Here is a 26,198-nt window from a genome sequence, read left to right as displayed (position 1 = left end):
AGAGAGAGAGAGAGAGAGAGAGAGAGAGAGAGAGAGATATCAGAGAAGGGGTCTGGGCCCTTCTCTGATGCCTCAATGAGCTGAGCTCTGCATATATATATGGCAAATATATATATATGGCAAATATATATATATATGGCAAATATATATATATATGGCAAATATTCCAAAATCTGAAAAAAAAAAATCCAAAATCTGAAACACTACTGGTTCCAAGCATTTCGGATAAGGGACACAGGGATACTCAACCTGTATCGGGTTATTCAGCGATAGAACTGAAGCTGGATTCATGGCCAGCTGTGGATTATTTCACATTTTGATAAATCAGTATTTTTCAATTATGCTCCATGGGGCCTTAGGGAAGAGGTAGGCTAGTGGAGCCTGGGCCCTTCTCTGATGCCTCAGTGAGCCGAGCTCTGCATGCACTTGTTCTGGTTATTAGACTTACAGGTATGATCTTATTTTCTTTCTTAACCAAGAGCCCCTGGCTTTGAAAAGAGTTTGATTACCACTGATACAGTTGTTTACTCAGACAGTCTGCTCGGGCTAAACATGTTCAAGTGAAATCAAAGACCTGAGGGTGAATGTAGATCATGTGATGTTCAAGTACATGTGTCTTTCTCACGTTTTGGCCATTCTGTGCCCAGTTTGGATGCATTTTTCTATGAGACTCTGGGTCTGAGTCCTCTACTGGTGCAGTGATGTGGCTAGGCAGTATTCTGTGCCACCTATCATTCCCCTCAATGTATCCAAGACATCTTTAGAGTTTCCCGGGGCTGTTCATAACTAATATAATTTTTTCAATTCTTTCTAGAAAATACTCTCAGACATACTTTTTACTGGCCACTTGGAAAACCTGATCACAATACAAAAGTATCTGATAGCTTCTTTTATGAATTTTTCTTTGATAATTTTTTAACAAATTAACACATAAGTTATGTACATTTATGCTTAGAAGTTAATTCTGGTTTTTTTAATTCTTATAACCCATTTTAAAGGCTGTGTTTTACCTTATCTTTATAATTAAGGTCTTCAATCAATCCCTCTTCTGGAAACTACTGTAGTTTCCCAGAGAAAGCAATAGTTGTTTAGCAAAAACCTCTGTCCATGAGGACATTTGAATTAATAAGTGCCTGAGTGTTTTAACTTGCTGAGAGAGAAAAAAAAAATCGGGACTAGGAACCAAAACTTAGTTCCATCCAATTAGGATCCTTCCATGACAGCACAAAACCCTTAAAATTTGTGAGACAATTTCAAGATTTCTTCTTCCACTATACGGAAGTGTGACAATATATGCTGTATATGATCAAATACACAATAATGAATATGTGACTTATGTTTAATGCTAGGTAGGAATTTTAACATACGTGTTCTTTCTTCCAAATTCCAAAAGCTTATTCCACCTTCCCCCTCCTCTCCCCTAGCCATCCCCTGCACAAATATACAAATCTTAGAAATATTGGAGAGAAAGAAATGGGAATAAGTAGGAAGAAATGCATTTTGTAAATGCAGCCAGGCATGGTGGCTCCTGCCTATAATCCCAGCACTCTGGGAGGTCGAGGCTGGTGAATCACTTGAGGCCAGGTGTTCAAGACATTTTAGCAGAGACATGGTGAAATCTCATCTCTGCTAAAAATACAAAAATTAGCCTGGCATAATGGCATACACCTGTAATCCCAGCTACTTGGGAGGCTGAGATGTGAGAATCGTTTGAACTCAGGAGGTGAAGGTTGCAGTGAGCTATGATCACGCCACTGCACTCCAGCCTAGGTGACAGAGTGAGACACTGTCTCAAAAAAAAAAAAAAAAATTAAATGCAGACTATCCCATGATGATACTGATAACAGGTAACATTTATCAAGCACTTACTACATTCCAGGCACTGTTATAAATACTTTACATATATAACTCATAAGAGTCAAAGCTACCCTATCATTATTATCCCTGTTTTACAGAAAGGAAAACCATGGCTGCAGGAGGTTATGTCACTTGCTCAAGGGCATCCAATTGGCCATGAGAGGTGTGCAAGAAATATAGAATACAGGTGGCCTGGCTCCAGACCCCAAATTGTCAACCACTGTACATACATTTCTAGGGCCTTAAATTTCTACCCAAATTTTAAGCCTGATTTTGCCCTAAAAACTGGGCATATGATAGGTTTTTGCTGCATTAAATTAGACTTTTGGTATAATTTTCTTGAATTGACTAAAATATATACATATGTATATATTTTACAAGTGTAATGTAAAATGTTTTACAAAAACATAAAGCAGACTGCAAAAAAAAAGCATCATTCTTTACTAGGTTTTAGCTTGGATCTTCTGGGTAATGTCATACAAAGATGTTGAAAAATATCACTTGTGATCATGATCTATCTATGTTGTGTACATTATAAGCAATAGTATTGACAATGATTTTGCTATTTAGGGTTCAACAGGCACAGTAATGTCCCTCCTTAGCGAAGAGAGACTCATTATTGAATTTACCTTCAACCAGGGCTGTGCATTCATCCTAGAATTTGACAGAGTCTAGAAATATTGGCCTGTATGTCTCAGAGAGCCAGATATTTAACTCTTTGATGTTTAAAATTTTGTAACACTTGGTAAAAGTAAAAAAAAAAATAGACAAAGGGATGTTTTACCATTATTCTAAAGAAATAACCATTCTAAATTTTTTTATTATTTTCCCCCATTTTCTCTGTTCTATTAAAACCATTTGTACCACAAGGACAATTGTCAGTGTACAACAACTCACCTAAGTTGGCTCTTGGTACTTTTTCCCCCTAATAATCAGTCCCCAAATCAATAACTGGAGAATCTGAAATTTTCCATGTGCTAAATTCTTTGCTGACAGAAGTACAAGAACTTAATACATTGAGGAGGTGGAGGGACTTCTATTTCCTGGCTAAAATATAGCTGCTTTTCCTAGATTTGGTGGATAATTTTATTCCATTGTGCTTTATTTATTCTTAGTAGAACTTGTGGGATTGTTTTCAGGATAATGTCAGGGTAATTGTTCACAACTGAGCTATGGGCCAACCCAAGGGCATTCTCCTGAGAATAGTTTGGCTGAAACATACAAAAGATCACTCCTCTTATCAAAAATATTTCTTCTTAAACGTAAAGATAAGTGAGGAAAAGTTTGACATGAGATAAAAATAACAAAATCAGTCAGTGACTAAATGTCTCGTATGCTCTTTGTACATAGCTAGATGGCAAATAAATCATGTCTCCCAGCCCTGTCTCTTCATGCTTATTTTATAATAGGAGGATATAATATAAGATGCCCTTCTCATACTGGGGCGGGGTGCACTCAACACCCTTTCTTTCTCAGGAAGGTGGAATAGGCCATGAGGCAGTACAAAATATTGATAAATATGAGATTCAATATTTCTCCAGCCCTTATTAATATTTTTAATTTTAAATGAACTGTGCAAATAACACATTTTATAGAAATTTTGAAAGCATATTTAAACAAAAACAAAAATAGATTATTTCCTAGCCAGTTGCACCACCAAAATAGCCACCATTAACATTATATAAATATATATATGTGTGTGTATATATACATTATATATATATATATATATCCAGACTTACATACACATACATATATATACACACACTACACCTCTAGTAACTGCTAACAATAGTAACAGCAATGATAGCAATTGCAGCAGGAACAAGCACCAACAGTACTTGTAACAGTAGCAGTAGCAGTGGTAACTACCAATAGTGGTCAGTAATAGCAACAACCTGAGAATATATCACTACAATGGCCAGAAACACAGAGGAAGCTGCAACAAGGGTAGCAGTAGCACTGAAGGTGTCTTGGTAGCAGAAACAGCAGCAATAGCAGTGCAGTAGTAATAAAAAAACATTAATAATACCAGTTAAGAATTACATTGTTACATTTATTACATATCAATCCCTGTTGTGTTTCACACATATTGTCTAAATTAAGCCTCACAGAATTCCAATGAAGCACGTGTACAAGTTGTATCCCCATTTTACAGATGAGAAAACTGGTGCACATACAGGTTAAGTTGCCCAAGGTGACACAGTCTTAAGGGGCAGAACCTGAGTTTGAACCCCAGGCAGTCTGGCTCCATAATCCACTCTTAACCACTATACTGGTAGTGACAGCAGAAGTAGCATGAATTCTAAAATTCAGTATGAGGAGTATTTTGCAGTTTATATATACTTATAAAATGAATGAATACATTTTGGGAGTGATTCTGAAATTGGAAGAATAGAATGAAAGGATATGAAGTAACTTAAAAAACCTCTCATAACCAAAATGGTCATTTTTTACAACTTCCAACTTAGACTATCAAAGAAAGCATATTTTGCAAACATTTTGCTCCCCTATTTCATTCTTCCTCAAAAATCTGTATCTATTTTTTGTGTGTTTGTCTAATTTTGGGAAGTCTCTCACTGTGGATTTTTAAACATAAAAAGCAAATTGCCATACTCCTTAATTTATAGACATGCCTCTACATATTTAGGTGCTGAACAAGTATCTGTAAATAAATGAATAAAGCAATAAAAAATAAAACTTCAGATTCACACTAAAAGCAAATAAAATTGAGTTGGGCCATGCACAAACCACTCCAATAAGAACGTTATTTAATGCTAATGCAAAAGCAGCTAAGGAAATAAGAAAAATCTTAAAAAAAAAAACAAAAAGGTAAATTTGTTGACGCTTTGGTTGGTTCTCTTTTGCTTCCTATAATCCCACATTTTGAAAGTTTTATTTGCAACCTATATTTGTAATATTTAATCTGTGTGTACACTTGAGACTGTCCTTATAAAAAGGATTCTTTCTGCCTCTTAAAAGCTATAATTCAAGATAAAGTGGAAACCAAGTCACTATAATGCATAAATAAGATTTTATCTTTTGAAAAATGAGAAAATATTGAGTCCTGGGCAAAATTTATGACCGCTAACATAAATTTGAATTGTGTCCTTTCTAATGATTTCAGATTGCCAGAAGTGGCAAAATTAGAAAAATTAAGTTTACATACAAAATAGCTTAAAAGGGAAAAAAAAAGCCCTCAAAAAGTTCTCTTGGAACTTTTCTGCTTAGGGTTTCAAGCTGAAATTTTAGTGATGTGCCTTGATTTAATTTCCAAGTCTCTTATCTGTAGTTTATTCTTGTTACTGCAGTTGCTACTGGTTTTTAACTTGTACACAGGAAACCAGTGCCAATCAATTTTGTTCCCAAGGTGACAGGAAACCCTGGTTGGTCAGATGTTGATTGTGCTTACTGTTCATGCTCCACCCATCATATTTTCTTCCCTTTTGGCTGAACTTAAGACAAATTAATCAGTGGTCGACATCTGGCAGACAGTTTTGGTGTCTTCTCAGTGATTTGTTGACCTGCTCATCTAAACAGTAAAAATTCAGTGTGTAAAACTTGTAGGCACTAAATATAAATGCTGCCAAGAATCTTTTTCAGGGACTTGCGTGGAAGGCCCATCTTTTGGCTTTTTACTTGAAAATGTGAATTTTCTTGAGTAATGAAACATCTGTTCGATAAATATTTCACCTTCTTTATGACAGCGTGTGGCTTACCTCACTCTATTGTAAATTCCAGATATGAACTGTGAAACAGGGGGCAAGGAGGGGCTCAGAGAATGTTAAGCTTTTTAACAGGCCTCTGCTGCTTGTAATTAATCTTTAGCCACCTGCATATTTTCTTCATAATGAGTCTTATCCCAAATAAACATATCCCTTGTCACTGAACACTCTGAGAGAAAATGTTGGTACCCAGAATCTGACAAATAAGATAACTCATAAATAAAAGCTAAGCATAAAGTCAAGCCAGATGACCTCCGCGTCCCTCCAAGTCAAGCTTCTTCGGAGTCTCCTCTTTCAAACTCATGGTTTATGACTCTTAAAAAAAGAAAAATTACAAACTGTTTACTAGCCTTGCGAACTCTTTTCAGAAATCATTTGTTTTAACGAGAGTGGTACTAAAATATAGATCTAACTTTATCAGGTCTAGTGACAGGAGAGATCATGAGAAACATACAAGAAATGTTATCTGTATATAGGAAGATGAAGGAAGGTAACAATGCAGGAAGGTGAGATTTAGATAAACCTAAAAAGGGCAGGTATGTTGGACCGGATAGGCTTTTCCTGTTCCTAAAATGTCTTGTGCTCTTATACAGGAAAAGCATTCTTATTCACCCGAGGCATTTGCAAGTCCTAGGCACAAGACCCAAAAGGACCCTGGGTTCTGGTAGTAAGAAAGCAGGAAAGGAGTGGGTGGGAAAGGAAGCATCCATGGGGGGCCCATAGCCGGGACAGATTTTTCAAAGGGTAAAAAAGCCTTTAGCCATTTATTCATCTATGCCTCCCTCATTTTGAAAACAAACTCTGCTAGTTTGTTCCTATTTCTTAATATAATACTTCCCATGCCAAAATTTGGATACATTTTAAATTGGGGTCAATTTGGGCTGTAGAGTCTCTAATGAATTGGCACGCTCATGCTCTTTGAGAGTCTGCTGCCCTCACTGACCTGCCAGTTCCAATAATCATCCAACTATCCTCCCAACGATTCCTTTCCTGGATATATTAGCAGGGCGAATTTCAATCCACTTTGTTTACTTGTTTACTTGTTCACTACAGTATCTTCCATAGAAAAGCTAGGCCTGTGAAATAAAGACTAAATAGGCTAGAAAAGTTTGCAATGTTATGAATCCTAACCACTTTTCAGAATTCATAATTCCAGTTTTGCCTAGTAGAAAAAAAGCCCAAGATCATAAATATTTCTAAGCAGTCAGGGAAACTTTGCATTTGCCAAGGCCCTATAAGAAAGCTGATGGTGAACCCAAACAGAATCCTGCCAAATACCTAAAATGTGTTTGAAATATATTTTATAATTCCTCTCCCACAATAGTCCACCTTTTGATTTGTGTGATAATCTATTTGGACAGGAGCTATCCACCGTGTGCCTGCTCTTCTTTCCACCTGCTGTTCCATCAGCTGAGGAAAGGGTTGTTCCCGAGGGAGGTGGCTGTCCATTGTTATTCACAATAGCAGTGCCCCTCATGAAATGCTCTGCCGGGATAGTTAAATTACCTATACTTAGACAGAAGTTTTATATATGCGCAATGTTGACTGACTCGGACTCTAATCAAAATTGTTTTCTTGGTTCTCCTCAGTATATTTCTAACTCCTCAGTATATTTCTAACCTATTTCTAACTGGAGAACTTTTGGATATTTGGCAGTACCATGTGTAAGTAAGAGCCTTTGCAGGACTTCCAAGCAAGAGAAGTAACAATGGGTATATTCCTGCAACACATTTCTTTTAGGGGAATATGGCACGAGTGTTTTTGTGGATTATCTGGTTTATATAACATATGCATTTTGAATAACTAAACCTGTGTTGACATGCTTATACTAGAAAGCATTGCTGTTAAGGAGCACCTCTATATAGGCAAACCCTATTCAGTGAAGAACCAAATCTGAGCTTTAATCTGAAACCAAATAGAAAAAGTTGTTGGAGTCAAAGATGAGGGAGTGGGGGTAAATAAGATTATGTATCAAGCATATTCAAATATAAGATAATATCCTAGGGCCTAGTGGTAGTACCAATAAGAAAAATGTACCTGAGCTGGGTGTGGTGGCTCACGCCTGTAAGTCCCAGCACTTTGGGAGGCCAAGGCGGGCAGATCACTTGAGACCAGTTCAAGACCAGCCCGGGCAACATGGAGAAACCCCGTCTCTACTAAAAATACAAAAATTAGCCAGCTACTCAGGAGACTGGGGCAGGAGAATCGCTTAAACCCGGGAGGTGGAGGTTGCAGTGAGCTGAGGTCATGCCACTGCACTCCAGCCTGGGTGACAGAGCAAGACCCTGTCTCAAAAAAAAAAAAAAAAAATTACCAGGGTAACAGAACAATACCTCTATACAGAGAGGAAAAAACTGGAAAAGACTTGTGAGTCTATGCCTATACCTAACATTTGTGGAGCAGCTGCTGTGTGCCAGGTACTGTACAAGATGCATCACAGATATATAAAATCATTTCCTCCTCATATCCACCTCAGGTGGGTAAATTATATCATCTCAACTTTAATGATAAGGAAACGGAGACACAGGCATTCAAGTACATTTCCATGGTCGCAGAGTACATTACTGCAGAGATAGGATTCCAGCCCAGGTAGCGTGCCCCCAGATCTCACGCTTGTTCCTATTTCCTGCTTCCCCTAATGACCAAGGATCCCTAGGATTTTTCTTTTTCCACCTTATCCATATTCATAGTTGGACTATATTAAATTTTTTCAGTGGAAGCATTCTAAAATAAAATAATCTCTTCAGCCTGACACAGACCAATTCCACCTTAAGAAGAGCGATGGTTGTGCCTTGCACCCTCCAGATGGCGCTTGTGCGCCACTCACAGACAGGAGAGGTTTCAGGGTCGTCGGCAGGGTGAGTGGGCTCTTGGTTTTGTTCAAAGGACATTTGAGCATTGTTTTTCTGTCCTCAACAATCCTACTTGAGACACTTGTTGCCATTGTAAGATTTAAAGCCAAATCAGATAAACAAAAAAGGGCCATGTACTAATCCTAAAGCTGACGGGGAGCAGCCGAAGCCTCCCTTCGCAGAGGTCCGTTATTGGCATCCAGAGAAGACGCGCAGTCACTATGGGTTCAGACCGCAGATGCTCTTAGCAGGGGTTTCCAGCTAGGTGCCCGTGGCCCTCTGGAAGGTTCTCATTTGGTATCCATCGGAAGGCCTTTTATCGCTTGTTAGTAATGATACAGATTTGTTTTAGAGGCAAGCAATTCTTTCAGTGTTTAAGCCTTTGCAATTTTCATTATTTAAAAAAAAAAATGATTTTTTTGCCCTTTTGCTCCCCTTCCTAACAAAGGAAATTGTTAGGAACTATATTACTAATGTAATTTAGTCAAGGGGTTGTCAAGGAGTTCCATTAGGATTTGGATTGAAAAGGGATTTCTAGGATAAAGCACCATTTTGCTGTAGATATGATCTTCAGGAAAGGATGGGGCCGGGCAGCCTCGTGAAGTTTGCATTCGTGAACTTTGGGTTCCCGTAATCCTACGGCATGCCTTATCGAGGGCAGCCTAGGAGCGAATTGGCAGTAGGTTAGAAAGCATGATTAGAAGAGGGAAAGCTGAAATGGCCTTCATGTCAGCTGTTTTCCTCCACAGGATACTGGGTGATTCCTGTCCTAACCAGATACTGATTACTTCAAGCTTAGCCCAAGAGTTCTTGTCAAAAATGATTTCCGTAGCGTATTTTGACTTGCTGAGGTCTGAAGAACTTTGGGAATTTGTTAGGTGTGGATCTGAAATCCAGGAACTGGTCAGTAGTATTCAGTTAATGAACTCTATCCGTTTGAACAGAATGTCTTAAGCACCTCGTTTTTATCTCATTCACACTTCTCCGAATGTCCTCATCTGACACGGAGAATTATTGGTGGAAAATGTGCGCATTGATAATTCGGACATATGAAAGCAAAAAAAGTCCAAAGGACTTATCTTCAAATTGTTTTACACAATATTTCAAGCATATGCAAATTGCTATAAATATGTTTCAATCTAAATTTATGTATTCTTCTAGTATTTCCCCATTATAATTGAATCCTTGTTTTGTAAATATTTCACCTCATCTACAATATACACACTCAAAATATTTAAATTGTTGAAAACTATTTATAGCATGAATACATTTTCTTCACATAAAATACAAAGGATTAATGTAACATCTAACTCTTTAAAACATTCCACCAAATATTCAACCCTGAATGGTAAGACACAAAAAAGCTGTGTATTTGTGTTTAAAATAGTGGACCAGCCGAGCACAGTGGCTCACGCCTGTAATCCCAGCATTTTGGGAGGCTAGGCAGGCGAATCACGAGGTCAGGAGTTTGAGATCAGCCTGGCCATCATGGTGAAACCCCGTCTCTACTAAAAATACAAAAAATTAGCTGAGTATGGTGGCACACGCCTGTAATCCCAGCTACTCGGGAGGCTGAGGCAGGAGAATCGCTTGAACCCAGGAGGCAGTGATTGCAGTGAGCCGAGATCGTGCTATTGCACTCCAGCCTCAGCAACAGAGCAAGGCTCCATCTCAAGAAAAAAAAAAAAAAAAAAAAAACAGTGGATCATGAGTTATTTATTTTAAATCTCTCTTAGAAGTATAGCTTCCAGTGTTAAATCTATACAATACTTTGTTGTCTCAAATGTTCAGCAGACAAGAAGCAATTCCAATTCTATAAAAAATATAATATTTAAATCAAAGTAATGGGTTTTCTAAAAGTCATTTTATCCTGATTCGGACAGTTAATATTTGAGAGACTTTTCAAATACCATGGCTGTATAGGATTTTTAAAAAGAAGATTGTATTTTTCTTTTCTTAGCATAGATGCCTATTCATGCCAGAAATCAATAAGCATTATTACAGGAAAATTACCAATTATCAGATTTTATATGATAATTGTTTAATATGTAATAAAAGCAAATACTATTTTTTTCCTTTGGACTCAATACAAAACATTATGATAAACAGAAGAAATAATTCATTTCTAGTCAGTTTGGAAACTCTCTTTGTATTTCATTCTTATTTTCCTTTTCACACCTACAAATCCCTGCCATGCATTCAGGAAATGCCCGGATGCATGGAAGAAATTAAAATTAGGTCAATTATGTTCCATCTTGTTAGGTTAGCCAGGCATTCTGTAGATATGGGACATGTTCTGTATTTAACAATTTTGTCCTGTGTCTTGTATTGACTTTGTCAGGATGTGCTGCATGTCCTGTGCTAAGCATTTTTTCATTAAATTACAAAAATGTGATAGAGCTATTTTTCAAAATCTAACTGGGGCAAGTCTCCTGCTTGTGTTTGCTCAATTTGGTGACCCCATCCCTTGTAATCCTTTGTTAGAGTCTTTCAGTAGTTAGACTCATTTGTGTATTTCTTGAGTTCATTCTCATCAGAAATGATCATTTTCAGAATGAAATGTCACTGGTATAGCTTAGGACAGCTTAATATGCTAAGATGACAGAGTTAGTTGGTGTTAGAAGTTATTCTAACCTAACATTCTCTCTTTATTTGAAAAGAATGTTAGTACTCAATGTTTTTAAAGATTTTCTGTGTTCATTATTATGTCATTCACAGAAACATATATTGGAGATATAATAAAAATGTCATTGAGTATCTCAGAAATTAAGAGTTGTCCAGATAAATATTATGATTTTTATATTAAAAGATGTCTGATGAAAAGAAATAATGAATTAACTCATAAAACAATACCTGAGGGATAATAGTTTGTTAGAGAAACAAGGAATATTCTTGTAGCCATTGTTTAAAAGTCTGTTTTTACATATTCTTCACTGCCATCTGCCTGAGAGAAATGTTGAATATAGTAAGTTTAGAACATTTTAATTTTGTCTTTATGGTTATAGTAGTGATTTGGATGATATGTTCTTGCAGTAAGAACTTAATGATTACCAGTTGCATATCTATAGGGAAGATTGAAATGTCTTCTGCGATACACAAAATGATTTTATTTTATGGGACAGGGACTTGCTCTGTCCCCAGGCTAGAGTGCAGTGGCACAATTATAGCTCACTGCAGCCTTGAATTCCTGGGCTCAAGTAATCCTTCCTGCCTCAGTCTCCCAAGTAGCTGGTATTACAGCCATGAGCCACCATGCCCAGCAAAATGCTATTTTAAATAATCTTTGATGAATAGTGCTTATAGGTGATAATGGTAGATACCATAGGTCCTAGGTGCTTACTGTCTTGTATATCCAAAGTTGTTGAAAAAAGTTACCATTACCTATGTAAGTCTAGATAATTGAGAGAGTGGTCTCAAAGTGGGGTTTGTGCATCCCAAGAAATGTGTAAAATGATCCTTTAGGTTGTAAAACATATATATTACAAAAAATGTATATTTATCTTGCCCTTTCCTACTTCAAATTTTGTAAATATTTCATAATTTGCATAATACATAAGTATAATAGTACATGTATATACTTTACAAATACATTTCATTAGAGGTAGACTTTTTTTTTTTTTAACTTGGAAGACAGACAATAGAAAAAAATTGAAAATTACTAACAATTTTACCCAAAAATGGGAGGTAAAGTTAGAGTACATATATAGTGGACCCAATCTGAGTGTTTTCTAGCGTGTCTAGAATTCCAATATTTTAATGATTTTATCCTGTTATAAACACTTAGAAGCTGATAGATAAAAGAGGTAAAGAGGCTGCTTTATGTAATGTTGTGGGAAGTCAGGGACCCCAAATGGAGGGACCGGCTGAAGCCATGGCAGAAGAATGTAGATTGTGAAGATTTCATGGACATTTATTAGTTCCCCAAATTAATACTTTTATAATTTCTTATGCCTGTCTTTACTGCAGTCTCTAAACATAAATTGTACAGATTTCATGGACATTTATCACTTCCCCAGTCAATACCCTTGTGATTTCCTATGCCTGTCTTTAATCTCTTAATCCTGTCAGCTGAGGAGGATGTATGTCGCCTCAGGACCCTGTGATAATTGCATTAACTGCACAAATTGTAGCGCATGTGTGTTTGAACAATATGAAATCTGGGCACCTTGAAAAAAGAACCGGATAAGAGCAATGTTTAGGGAACAAGACAGAGAACCTTAAACTCTGACTGCCAGTGAGCCGGGTAAGCAGAGCCATATTTCTCTTCTTTCAAAAGCAAATGGGAGAAATATCGCTGAATTCTTTTTCTCAGCAAGGAACATCCCTGGGAAAGAGAATACATGCCTGGGGGTGGGTCTCTGAACTGGCCCCCCTGGGCGTGGCCATCTTTTATGGTCTGTAGACTGTAGGGGTGAAATAGACCCCAGCGCTCCCAGGCTTATTAGGAAGAAGAAATTCCCACCTAATAAATTTTGGTCAGACTGGTTGCTCTCAAAACCCTGTCTCCTGATAAGATGTTATCAGTGACAATGGTGCCCGAAACTTCATTAGCAATTTTAATTTCTGCCCGGTCCTGTGGTCCTGTGATTTCACCCTGCCTCCGTTTGCCTTGTGATATTCTATTACCTTGTGAAGTACTTGATGTCTGTGACCCACGGCCTATTCGTATACTCCCTCCCCTTTTGACACTCCCTAACAAAAACTTGCTGGTTTTACGGCTCGTGGGGCATCACGGAACCTACCGACATGTGATATCTTCCCCGGACGCCCAGCTTTAAAATTTCTCTCTTTTGTACTCTGTCCCTTTGTGTCTCAAACCAGCCAATGCTTAAGGAAAATAGAAAAGAACCTACATGACTATCGGGGCAGGTTCCCTGATGTCATAATGTCTTAAATAACAACAACAACAAAAAAATTACTTTTGGCATACTCAATATATAGGAGAAACTTTTTTTGGAGACAGGGTCTCACTCTGTCACCGAGGCTAGAATGCAGTAGCGTGATCATGGCTCACTGCAGCCTCAACCTCCCTAGGCTCCAGCAATCCTCCCACTCAGCCTCCCAGGTGGCTGGAACTACAGGCACACACCACCATGCCCAGCTAATTTTTGTATTTTTTGTAGAGATGGGCTTTTGCCATGTTCCCTTGGCTGGTTCAAACTCCTGGGCTCATGCAATCTGCCCACCTCAGCCTCCCAAAGTGCTGGGAGTAAAGGTGAGAGCCACTGCACCTGGTCTATAGGAGAAACTTATATTACGTTCATACAGATACTTTTGCATGAATAAACAAATATATAGTAGAAGACTCTCTATGGCAACATTGTTGGTAATAGCAAAAAGAATTGGAAATAAATATCTGTTTATATATATATATAATTGTGTATTTAATTATGAAATCCACATTGTTGTTCTAATAAGACGAATTTTCTAATATATAATGTAAAGTAGGGAAAAAGTTGCAAAACTATATGAAATTTTATGATCCAATTTATATTTGTCTTTGTAAGTGCGTGGGCAATTGAAAGAAGGGTACATAACCCAAATTGTGGTGAGCTGTGAGAAGTAGAGCCAGAAAATCAGGAGGCGGGAAGAACTAGGGGAAGAGGGCTTTCTTTTCATTTGCTTCCTTCTGCATTATTTGAAAACTTTAAGTATGTATTAATTTTATAATTAAGTTAACATTTTAATAATTAAAACAAGGTATTGTTTTCTTTGAATTAATAGATATTTATATCATAGATATGTCTATTCAACATAAAATGAAGTGGGACTAGAACAGTAACCACATTATTTGAATAATAACATAGGCAGACACAGTCATGAAGACCACAGAGATACCTTCAGGTATCTACTTCAGAATAACTAAGTAGTGCTAAAACTTCACTTTTAATCTATGCTATGTCTCCATAACTGATTGGATAAGACCTACTACATTAGGAGGGTTGTTCTGCTTCACTCCGTCTTCCAATGTAAGTGTTACTCTCATCCAAAACACGCTCAGAGAAACACCCACAATAAGGTTTGACCAAATACCCAGGCAAGCCATGGCCCACTCAACTTGACATAAAATTAATCATCACAAATACTATCAAAAAGTGAAAAGACAATTCACAGAATGGGAAGGCATATATGTGATAAGGGTCTAGTGTCCAGAATATATACATAATTTTACAACACAAAATAAAAAGACAAATAACCCAAATTAAAAATGGGCCAAGGATTTCATTAGGCATTTATCCACAGAATATATATAAATGTCCAGTAAGCCAAAGAAAACATGCTCAACATTGTTAGTCATTAGGGAAAGGTAACCAAAGCCACAATGAGATACACTTCACACCTACAAGGATGGCTATTATAAAAAAAAAGGGTGGGGGGGAGGGCAACAGCAAGTATTAGCAAGAATGCAGAGAAATTGGAACTCTCAGACATTGCAGATGGAAACATAAAATGGTGCAGCCACTTTGGAAAAGAATTTGGTAGTTTCTCAAAAAGTTAAGTGTAGTTACCATATAACCCAGAAATTCCATTCCTAGGTGTATACCCAAAAGAAATGAAAACATATGTTCATGCAAAACTTAAACACAAATGTTCATAGCAAAATAATTCATACTAGCCAAAAGTAGAAACAACCCAAATGTCTATCAACTGATGAATGAATACACAAAATGTGGGTGTATCTATACAATGGACTATATTGTGCCATGAAAAGGAATGTAGTACTGATAGATGCTACAACATGGATGAACCGTCTTTTATGCTAAGTAAAAGAAGTCAGACAAGACACAAGAGGCCATATGTTGTATGATTCCATTTATACGAAATGTCCAAAGCAGGTAAGTCTACAGACACAGCATGTATATTAGTGGTTTCTAGAGCCTGGAGAGAGAGAGAAATACAGAGTAACCGCTAGTGAGCAGGGAGAATTTTTTTGGGAGGGGTGAGGAAAATGCTTTAAAATTGATTGGGGTGATGCTTATACAACTAAGTGACTATAATAAAAACCATTGAATTGTACACTTTGGAAATGTGAATTTTATTGTACATAAGTTGTATCAATAAAAAAGAGGAGGGAGTATATATAACTTTAGTTTTCTATCATAAATGTTACCTGTTAATATTATATAAAATTGGTTGGGAATTGCTTCTGGGCATTTTTTCATTTTGTTTGATTTGGTTAAAGCATGCTAATTTAGAACATTTTTATTTCTGGAAAAGCAAAGGGATATATTTCTTATAGCAAGCATAAAAACGTCCTTTACATGACAAATTTCAGTTCACTCTTTAAAATGTGTATATTTTGCATTCCAGAAATCCTTATTTTTTACCAGTCTATCTGCTCCTTGGACATAATATAGATAATAAAACACAGTATCAAAAATAAAAACTCTTTACTTCATCTGTTATGCCTAATATCTGCACTTAGGTGAATGGCTATTTGATTTTCAGGGTTATCTTGCAATTATTTTATCTGACACTAGATAAGAAAGGACCCAGAAAAAAATGAATTATTATGAATGGCAACAAATCCCAGTTACTTACAGGGAGAGGTTTATTTTAACTATTAGCAACTGTGTTAAATAATTTATATTTAGGCATTCATCCATGTACTAGGCATCACCGATAACATGATTGTGTATTTGTACTGGCAAGAATCTGATCACAGTGATCAAATCAAGTGCATTCTCTTCATTTAATTCTAATACAGCCCTTCCAGGTAATTGGCGCCTTCCTTCCTTCCACCTGAAGACTGATGATACTTTAAATATAATCTGTGGCCACAGAGTAACCCAGCAAAGCCATTGACTCTCCAGTGGCCAAAAGGAAGCAACTCCCTACTCTGAAATTCCAAGGTGAAAGGCCAGTGACTTGTAGGGAGCAAAGGTCATCCTGGTTTATTTGCAAAGCACCTAAGTGACCAAAGCCCACGATTACATGGTGGGTGGTACACTTTTAAATGAACACTGAACAAACACAGATGTATATTTAAATAACTTACTGTTCTTGGGTAAACATTTGAAGAAACTCTGGAGAGAGTAGATTTTCATAATTTTGATTGAGAGTTCATTTTAGGTAAAGGCAGACCTTGATGTGCCCTGGTTAATGACTTAAGATATCTGCTTTTTATATCAAATGACTGAGATGGAATCTAGAATCTTTCAGATAGATATTAAAGGGTACTTTTAAAAATATATAATCCTTGGCATAAATGTAAAAATTTTCTTTGTGAATATTTAACTTTATAAATGTTTCTTTCCAATGACTAAAAACAAATTTAAGGATTTGGAATTAAAGGGCTCTTTTTTAACTTCTATGTTAAGTTCAGGGGTACATGTGCAGGTTTGTTAACATAGGTAAACTTGTGTCATGGGGGTTTGTTGTACACATTATTTCATCACCCAGGTTAATACCTACTACCCCCTAGTTATCCTACTACCCCTAAATATAAATAAATATACTAAATAATCCTACTACCCCTTAGTTATTTTTCCTGATCCTCTTCCTCCTCCCACTCTCTACCCTCCAATAGGCCCCAGTGTTTTTCCCCTCTATATATCTATGTGTTTTCATCATTTAGCACCCACTTATAAGGGAGAATATACAGTGTTTGGTTTTCTGTTCCTGTGTTAGTTTGCTAAGGCTAATGGCCTCCGGCCCCATCCATGTCCCTGCAAAGGACATAATATTCTTTTTTTATGGCTGCATAGTATTACATGGTGTATATGTAGCACATTTTCTTTATCCAGTCCATCATTACTGGGCTTTTAGGTTGATTCCATGTCTTTGCTGTTGTGAATAGTGCTGCAATGAACATATGTGTGAATGTGTCTTTATAATAGAGCAATTTATATTCCTTTGGGTATATGGGATTGCTGGGTCAAATGATATTTCTGTCTTAGGTCTTTAAGGAGTTGCCACCCTGTCTTTCACAGGGTTGAATTAATTTACACTCCCACCAACAGTGTATAAGCATTCCTTTTTCTCCACAACCTTGCCAGCATATGTCATTTTTTGACTTTTTAATAGTAGCCATTCTAACCGGTGTGAGAGGGTATCTCATTATGGTTTTGATTTGCATTTCTCTAATTATCAGTGATGTTGAGATTTTTTTTCATATGATTGTTGACTGCATCTATATCTTCTTCTGGGAAGTGTCTGTTCGTGTCCTTTGATCACCTTTTAATGAGATTTTTTTTCTTGTAAATTTTTTTAAGTTCCTTATAGATGCTGGATATTAGACCTTTGTCTGATGCAGAGTTGGCAAAACTTTCCCCCCATTCTGTAGGTTGTCTGTTATACTCTGTTGATAGTTTCTTTTGCTGTGCAGAAGCTCTTTAGTTTAATTAAATCCCATTTGTCAATTTTCCCTTTTGTTGAAATCATTTTTGACATCTTCATGATGAAATGCCTACGTCCTTGCCTATGGCTTGAATGGTATTGTCTGGATTTTCTTACAGGACTTTTATAGTTTGGGTTTTTACATTTAAGCCTTTAAGCCATCTTGAGTTAATTTTTGTATATGATATAAGGAAGGGGTCCAGTTTTAATTTTCTTCATGTGGCCAGCCAGTTCTCCCAGCACCATTTATTGAATAGGGAATACTTTCCCATTGCTTGTTTTTGTCAGATTTGTTGAAGATCAAATAGTTGTAGGTGTGCAGCCTTATTTCTGGCATCTCTATTCCGTTCCATTGGTCTCTGTGTCTGTTTTTGTCCCAGTACTGTGCTGTTTTGGTTACTGTAGCACTGTAGTATAGTTTGAAGTCAAGTAGCATCATGCCTCCAGCTTTGTTCTTTTTGCTTAGGATTGTCTTGGCTATTTGGGCTCCTTTTTGGTTCCATATGAATTTTAAAATAGTTTTTCTAGTTCTGTGAGTAATCTTTCTCAAAAATTGTTGTAACAAATGAGATAATTCAGGTAAGCCACTTCTTACAAACTTGGCTTAATTAATATTAAGTGCCATCGTTGAATCTATAAATTCTTTTGGGTAGTATGGCCATTTTAATAATATTAATTCTTCCTATACATGAACATGGAATGTTTTTCCATTTGTTTGTATCATCTCTGATTTATTTGAGCAGTGTTTTGCAGTTCTCCTTGTAGAAGTCTTTCATCTCTCTAGTTAGCTAGCTGTATTTTATTCTTTTTGTGGCAATTGTGAATGGGAGTTCATTCCTGATTTGCCTCTTGGCTTTACTGTTGTTGGTGTACAGGAATGCTAGTGATTTTTGCACATTGCACATTGATTTTGTATCCTGAAACTTTGCTGAAGTTGTTTGTCTACTTCAGAAGCTTCTGGGCTGAAACTATAGGTTTTCTAGATATAGGATCATGTCATCTGCAAACAGGATCATGTCATCTGCAAACAGGGATAGTTTACTTCCTCTTTTCCTATTTGAATGCTCTTTATTTCTTCCTCTTGCCTGATTTCTCTGGCCAGGACGTCCAATATTATGTTGACTACAAGTGGTGAAAGCATTCTCGTCTTGTGCTGGTTTTCAAGGGGAATGCTTCCAGCTTTTGCCCATTCAAGTATGATGTTGGCTGTGGGTTTGTCATATATGGCTCTTAGTATTTTGAGGTATGCTCCTTTAGTACCTAGTTTATTAAGAGTTTTTAACGTGAATGGATGTCGAATTTTATCCTTTTCTGTATCTACTGGATAGTCATGTGGTTTTGTCTTTAGTTCTGCTTATGTGATGAATTAACATTTATTGATTTGTAAATGTTGAACCAACCTTGCATCCCAGGATAAAGCCTACTTGATCATGGTGGGTAAGCTTTTTGATGTGCTGCTGGATTTTGTTTGCCAGTATTTTATTGAGGATTAGTGCATCAATGTTCATCAAGGATACTGGCCAGAAGTTTTCTTTTTTTATTGAATCTCTGCCAGGTTTTGGTATCAGGACAATAGGTGACATTTCTCATCTTACAAATAAATGAATATATTTAATTTATTTGTAATGGTCAGGATTAAAAGGGTTCTTTGGTAGTTGATTGCATAAAGAGACAGGGGGTTATTCATTGTATTGTGCTACTTAGAAAATTCCGTGTGTGTGTGTGTGTGTGTGTGTGTGTGTGTATTTGTATTTATATTTAAATCAGCTGGAATTCAAAGACGACTTCTCATTTCACAAGGAATGGCTTAGTCATTGAGACTTATTAATTTTTTAGCATCTTTTTCTTAAATAATTATATAAACTAGGAAAAATTAACTTAGGAACTAAAAATAGAACTACCATCATTTTGTTATTTTGTTGAAAGGGAAACAGGCTCCTCACCATGAGTGACAGTCAAAACAATACCAAATGCCAAAAAAGGGAGTAAAAATTAATCATCCTTGGTTACAAAACAAAGCAGTATATTTTCTTCCTTTTTCTGAATAAAATTAACATAGGATATAACTTTAGGATGTTAATGCTGAGACTTTATTGATGCTTAAAGAAGATTCAGACTAAATCACAATTGTAACATTTACCTACATAAGCTTGGCTTCTCCACTCCAAATTTTCGAACTCCTGTTTAACATGGGCCCCCCAATTCCTGTATTTTCAGAGGATTGGAAAAACCGTCAAAGCACAGTAATTACATATAGCATCCCTCTAACCAATTCATTTGCAACTATTCATCCACGCAGATGCCAAAAGTGTTGCTCTCCATGTGTTCATGACTGGGTACAACAGGGGAACTCAAGTCAACGTCTTTGGCCTCAATGTGTTCACACTTTACTGAAAATCATTTCTAGTGAATATGATATATACTGGATACATATTGGGAAAATTGCTAAGAAGTCTCAGAGGAAAGAGCCCCTGGCATTTGGAGGATTGAATATGAAAATGTTGGGGCAAGCTCATTTGAGGCATAGAGAACAGAGCTGCAGGTAGATTGTCTGCCTGGGACACAGGTCCGGATAAGAATGTGACAGGAGAAGAGGATGGAGAAATACACAGTAGATAGATTAGGAAGCATCTTATGTCGAAAGGGTAGCTACTTGTGGGTTTTATCATATTTTCAGTGCTCAGACATTCCAGTGAAATCTGGAAAAAATAGATTGAACTAGGAGATTTTAGAGTTAGGAAGCCTTGCTAAGGAACAACTGCAAAGGTCTGAACCAAAGATGAAGAGAGTTTGAGCTACATCAATATCAGCGAGCTCCAAGAGTCTGTCTTCATGCCTCTTCCACACTGTGAGTGTCCACTGACTTCTCCAAACTCAAGAGATTTTAAGTTAGTTTTTAAGACTTCTTGACTGAAAAGTAATTAGGGAAATGCACAAACATTGAAGTACAAGGATGTTCATTACAGTTTTGTTTATAATGGTGAAAAAATTGAAAATGACTTACTGTCCAAAAATAAAGTATTGGTTAAATAACTATGACACATCTCAATAATGGGATACTATCAAATGTTTGAAAACAGTGTTTAAAAAAACTTGAGAACATGAAAAGACATTCATGATATAATTAGTTTTTTTAAAAAGCAAATCATATGCAATGGTTCTGTGCCTATTTCCTTTTTTTAAAAGTAAATCATAAAAGAATATATTGAATAAAAATCTAGATTTTTGTCATACATAAAAGGACTTGAAGGACATATACAAAAAATGTTCTTAGCAGTTACTCTAAATATTGGTATTATGAAATTTGTAAAATTTCTATTTTTAGCTTTTGTCTAGTTAACATGCATTATTTTTGAATCATAAAAACATTGTTAACTTTAAAGACGTTAGATATAAATGTTAAGGACTTGAAGTATGAAAAATAGTCCCAACTTAGACGACCATTGATTTTGCATGTGTAATACTGCTGCTAACTCTTAATCACTAACCAATTTTCTCAACTTTACCTCCCTCAAATGTTCATCAGTGTGTACTCATGTAGCTCCCACATAGCTGTGTAAATAGAGAAGTGAAGCAAAAATCACCATGATATTATTAGTTATGATAATAATTCATATATGTTTATTATATCCCAGACATTAGGGTGAAAATATTCACATATTCTTGCTTATTTATCTTTTATGGTGTGAGTCAACTTTGTGAGTTTTATTATTATTCCCATTTGCAGATTATGCAGTCTAAGGTCCAAGTTGCTTAAGCGAAATGCAGAACAATGATTAAACGCATTTTCCAAGGTCAATATTTCAATGTATCTGGTTCTTTTAAATGATTGTTTTGATTTTTTTTGTAAAATAAGGGTGTAGTAAATTTTGCCTTGTCCTATACACACATAAAAGGTCAGACATTTTTTATGAATTCAAAACTTTTATAGATTCTATCAAAAGTCATAGCAACATTCCACCTAGTGAAGTGTAGGTCCTTTCAGGTAGGAAAATGAATCATTTCCCACACTAAAAATGTCCTCTATGTTAAAAGATTTTCTTTTTACTTTAGGGTGAAATTCATTTATCATCTTCCTGGGTTCATGCCTGGCATCTTTTATATTTATTATTATTTCTTCCCTTCAGGATTTCCTTTGGGAAATTTTATTATGGATGGTCACAATACCTACCCATTTATTTCAGTTCTCAAAATTGGTAACACTCCATTTATGTCACAATTTAACTTTCCTAGTGTTCCGTGTTTATTTCTGTTTTATCCTATCATCTTTCAAGTGATCCAGAAAGAGGGTTGGTACTATGTATAATTTATTGGAAGATAAAGAGATGGAAACAGCATACTATTATTAAATGCCATTAACCTTGGAACTTAAAAGTCATAGAATTGGGAGTTGCAAAGAACTGCCAATGCCACTCAGTCCACACAAAGTAAAAGAATTCCATCTCTCCATTTCTCCACTTTTGTCTCCTTTGTTATTCAAATGAGCGAAAACTTGGGTTTTTTTTTTCCTTTTTCTTTCTGTTTAAGTAGAGTTATTCTAGAAAACTAAATATGTGGAAAAATTGAATGTGCAAAATTAAGTAAGTTGTGGGTGAGAGGGTTTAAGGTCACCTTTTATGATCCAGCCAAGATTGTCAGATTTGTGGCCACTATAACACACAAGGATGAATAGCTGAACTAAAGGATTCAAGATCACATTTTCAGTTCTGAAGAGAACATCAACATTAAAGTTCTTGCTTCTCACCACATAAGATTTGACGTGTACACTAATGAAGACAACTCCAGACAAATTATGTATGCTTCTTACAGGATCAAAAAAAAAATCTCAGTGGTCAAATCTGTTTGCTTTCATTTTGTACTAAATTCTTCTTATAATCTTTAAAATCCATATTTTTCCGTTCTTATTTCAAGTATTTCAAGATAAGCAGCTGCCACCATTTCCCACTGAAACTTAATTTCATAATCCAACAGTTTCAGAAGTACATCTTCCAGGACTACAAGAAAAAATGATCATTTGTTTCATTTTGTCCTCTTCCTTCCATTTCCATTCTTGATTGGTTGCTAAATGAGGTATACTGCTTGAAGTCTCACTATTCTCAGTGACCAAAGTACTGCAAAAAAAGTAGCATGTCTGAGAATTAGAGCCCGTAGACATGATACTAGAAATTTTAGCCCTTTCTTCCTAAATTCAGCTTCTAAAATCTAGCATTATGGTCCTCAACTACCAGGAAAATAAATGCCTGGTTTCTGAGTTATTCCAACACTCAGTTGTAATGTTACTATATTTTTAGCTACGTTTTCTTCCCACCTCTAAGTCATTAGAAACTGATGTCATTAGAATTGAACAATTTTGACCCAAAGTTGTTTATATTCTCTTGCTGAAATGGATGTGTCACCCTGGCCCATAATATTTATACATATTTTCCTTTTTAGTTAATTATAATTAGCATGCTGTTTATTGCATTCCTTTTACCTTTCCCTAAGAATTTGCTTTTTCCTTCAATTGTTTGCATTGGTATCTTTTGAATTTCCTCCCTCTTATTTATTTTTTGGCATAAATAATAATTGGTACTGCAGCAGGAGCTTGATAAAGCTTTTTATTATGTTCCCTTTTGTCCAACAGCAATCACGAGGCATTAAAAAGGCTAAACAGTTTGCCCACAGTTCCAAGACAAAATAAAAGTAAAGCTTTCAGTAGAGTTTGTTTTCTTACTTTCCACATTCCTTTTTTATTAAAGGTATAGTTCTCCTATTTTTTATGTTGATTTTTTTTCTAAATTCTGTAGATTTTTTCGTATGTCTTAATTAGAATTTTCCCATAAGTTTATATGTTTATCTTGTTTTTGAAATGTCTTTCTGACTGTAATATATAAATGGTTATTATTTAAGTCAGTTAGCATGAAAATGCTTCCACGGCTCTCTGCTTACCACAGAATCCTTAGAAAATTAACTCATTAAATCAAATAGACCTTAGAACACGGGATCTCGAAGGCTTCTAATCTCCCAGGTTTAGGCAGCATATGCTGTGGGAAATTAAAACAGAAGTTGATACACCCTGCTGGTGTTCTGGATCCTCTTTTATCTGGCTTTTTTTTTTTCATTTTTTGTTTATTTATTTATTTTTTTTACATGGGGTCTCACTCTGTCACCCAACCTGGAGTACCACAGTGGTGCAATCTTACCTCACTGCAGCCTCGAACTCCTGGGCTCAAGCAATCTTCTGGCCTCATCCTCCCGAATAGCTAAGACTACAGGCAAGCACCACAACACCTAGCTATTTTATTTTTTGTAGAGACACGGTCTTGCTATGTTGCCCTGGCCAGTCTCAAACTCCTGGCCTCAAGTGATCCTCCTGCCTCCGTCTCCCAAAGTGCTGGGATTACAGGTGTGAGCCAACATCTCTGGACTATTTTTGGGCTTTTTATAGTCTTATAGTGTCCATGACTGTTGCTTCTCTCTCATCTCTCTTACGTAGGCCTGCTCCCCAATTTCAAAATACATTTTTATACAAGAGAACTCTAGCTCAAACTGCTTCCATGCTGTTCTTCAAAGTTGTATTAATTTATTCTCCTACACTTTTTTTCCTACCAGATTCTTTGACTATCTACCAAAAACTCATCTTTTAAACATTTGCTTTCAAAGCCCAACTTAAATGACTTCTACCTCATGAAACTGCTCTGACCACTCCAGATTTAAGAGGTCTCACCATCTGTAGCACAAGCATCACTCCATTGACAGAGGGCAGACACTTTTGTCTCTTGAGGCTGAAAATTTGTCCAAATGGCATGGTGATTTTAAAGGGCATATGACTAGCCATCCCTTAAGCAGCCTCTCTCAACTTCATACTAAAATATCTATAAAGCCTGCAAAAGCTGAATTCTCACAAATACCCTAAATATTAAGACCAATCGGCAAACTATTATCAGAATCCATAAGGATTTTCTATCAATTTGAAGTCCAGAACTGAGCTGAGAAACTTTAAAAACTACTTTCCCACTAAAAATAGATTAAATTCTTGGTCCATGAGTAGAACCATTCTTTGCTCTTCTTCAACTATTTGCCGCCTACTCAGAAGCACAGGAACCCTATCAACCACCACCAAAAACCAAAAAAGAAAAAGTGGAGTGGGAAAAATATCCCCCTATTAGGTAGGCAGTATTTTATGAGCATCTAGAATAAATGCTATTCCCTAATCCCTAACCCAGTGATCCAAAAGAGTTAAGAATAATGATAGGATGAGAAAAAGTTTTCAGAAACATGCCCCCCAAAATATATAGGCATATCAATATTCATTTTTTAAAGCCAGATGTGAGGGCAAATATAAAATTAACAGGAAAGAAAGTAATATTGATAACATTTACAGTGAAGATATGACTATGAATCCCTTCAAATAACACAATGGCTGCAATGTACAAGGTAAAAACTGTTAGAAGGAAAAATAACAAGCATAATTATTGTGGAAGACTCACATACATATCTCAGCCTTTGACAAATCCAGTAAAAAAAAAAAGGAAAGAATAGGTTGGAATACAGTAATATCTTCAATAAAATAATAGTATAATAAGGTGATATATATGTATATATGTGAAGATAGATACTTATGAACATATACAGATAATCAAACTAGTTGCCAGCAAAACATCTGTGAAATATTTAGAAAATGGTGGGTTTATCTCAAAAAATTCGAGTAGTTTCAGCCATTAAAAGGCTAGCCATTCTCGAATTTCCATAACTATAACTGGAAATTATAAGGAAAATGTCTAAACATACAGATATCCATCAAATTAAAGTAGAAATTAAAATCTCAATTACAAACCATTTAGAAATTAACAAAAATGACATTACATATCAAATTATAGAATGACAGCAAAAATGCAACCAGAGGCAGATTCATTAGAGAAGAAAACTTATAGATTTTCATTAATGGATTTTGTCATTGTTGTTGTTGTTGTATATTCCAAAAATTTTCCACTGTTTGAAATTAAGCTCAAGCCACTGTAATATTTCTTAATGTCGCATTCTGGAGTAAGTATTAAAATACCAGAGGGAATAATTTGCTGGGCCTAGCATCTACTCTTACCATCTTTACTCTCACATATTTTGGCCTGTTGTTCCCTGCTCTCTACTTCCTTGAGCTGCCAACTGCTTGGCACCATATTTGATCTGACACACACCTACGGCCCCTTTAAATGTAACAGTTTTTGTAAACACCATCTCTGACTTCAATCCTCAGTCTCTCACATGCTACTTTATAGTTACCCCTTGGTCCACACAGCTAATATTACTTGTAAAAGGCATCCTTACTTTCTACTCAGGACTCAGGGTCTGTATAAGTTGTAAGAGCATCCCCTGGCCCCCCAACAGGAGAAGGGGAATTATGAGAGGAAGATAAATTGTAACTCATTTTAAGGGTCTGTGATTTCTA

General features: G+C 36.2%; 1 protein-coding gene across 4 annotated transcripts in view; it reads left to right on the top strand.

Annotated features, from left to right (window-relative positions):
• Positions 1 to 26,198, top strand: part of PTPRR (protein tyrosine phosphatase receptor type R) — a 271,414-nt gene that overhangs the window by 180,705 nt on the left and 64,511 nt on the right. The window lies entirely within an intron of this gene.

Source organism: Hylobates moloch, unplaced genomic scaffold, assembly GCF_009828535.3.
Source record: "Hylobates moloch isolate HMO894 unplaced genomic scaffold, HMol_V3 SCAFFOLD_12, whole genome shotgun sequence".
NCBI lineage: Eukaryota > Metazoa > Chordata > Mammalia > Primates > Hylobatidae > Hylobates > Hylobates moloch.
The sequence above is the reverse complement of the archived record's forward strand: the minus strand, read 5'-3'. Positions and strand labels throughout refer to the sequence as shown.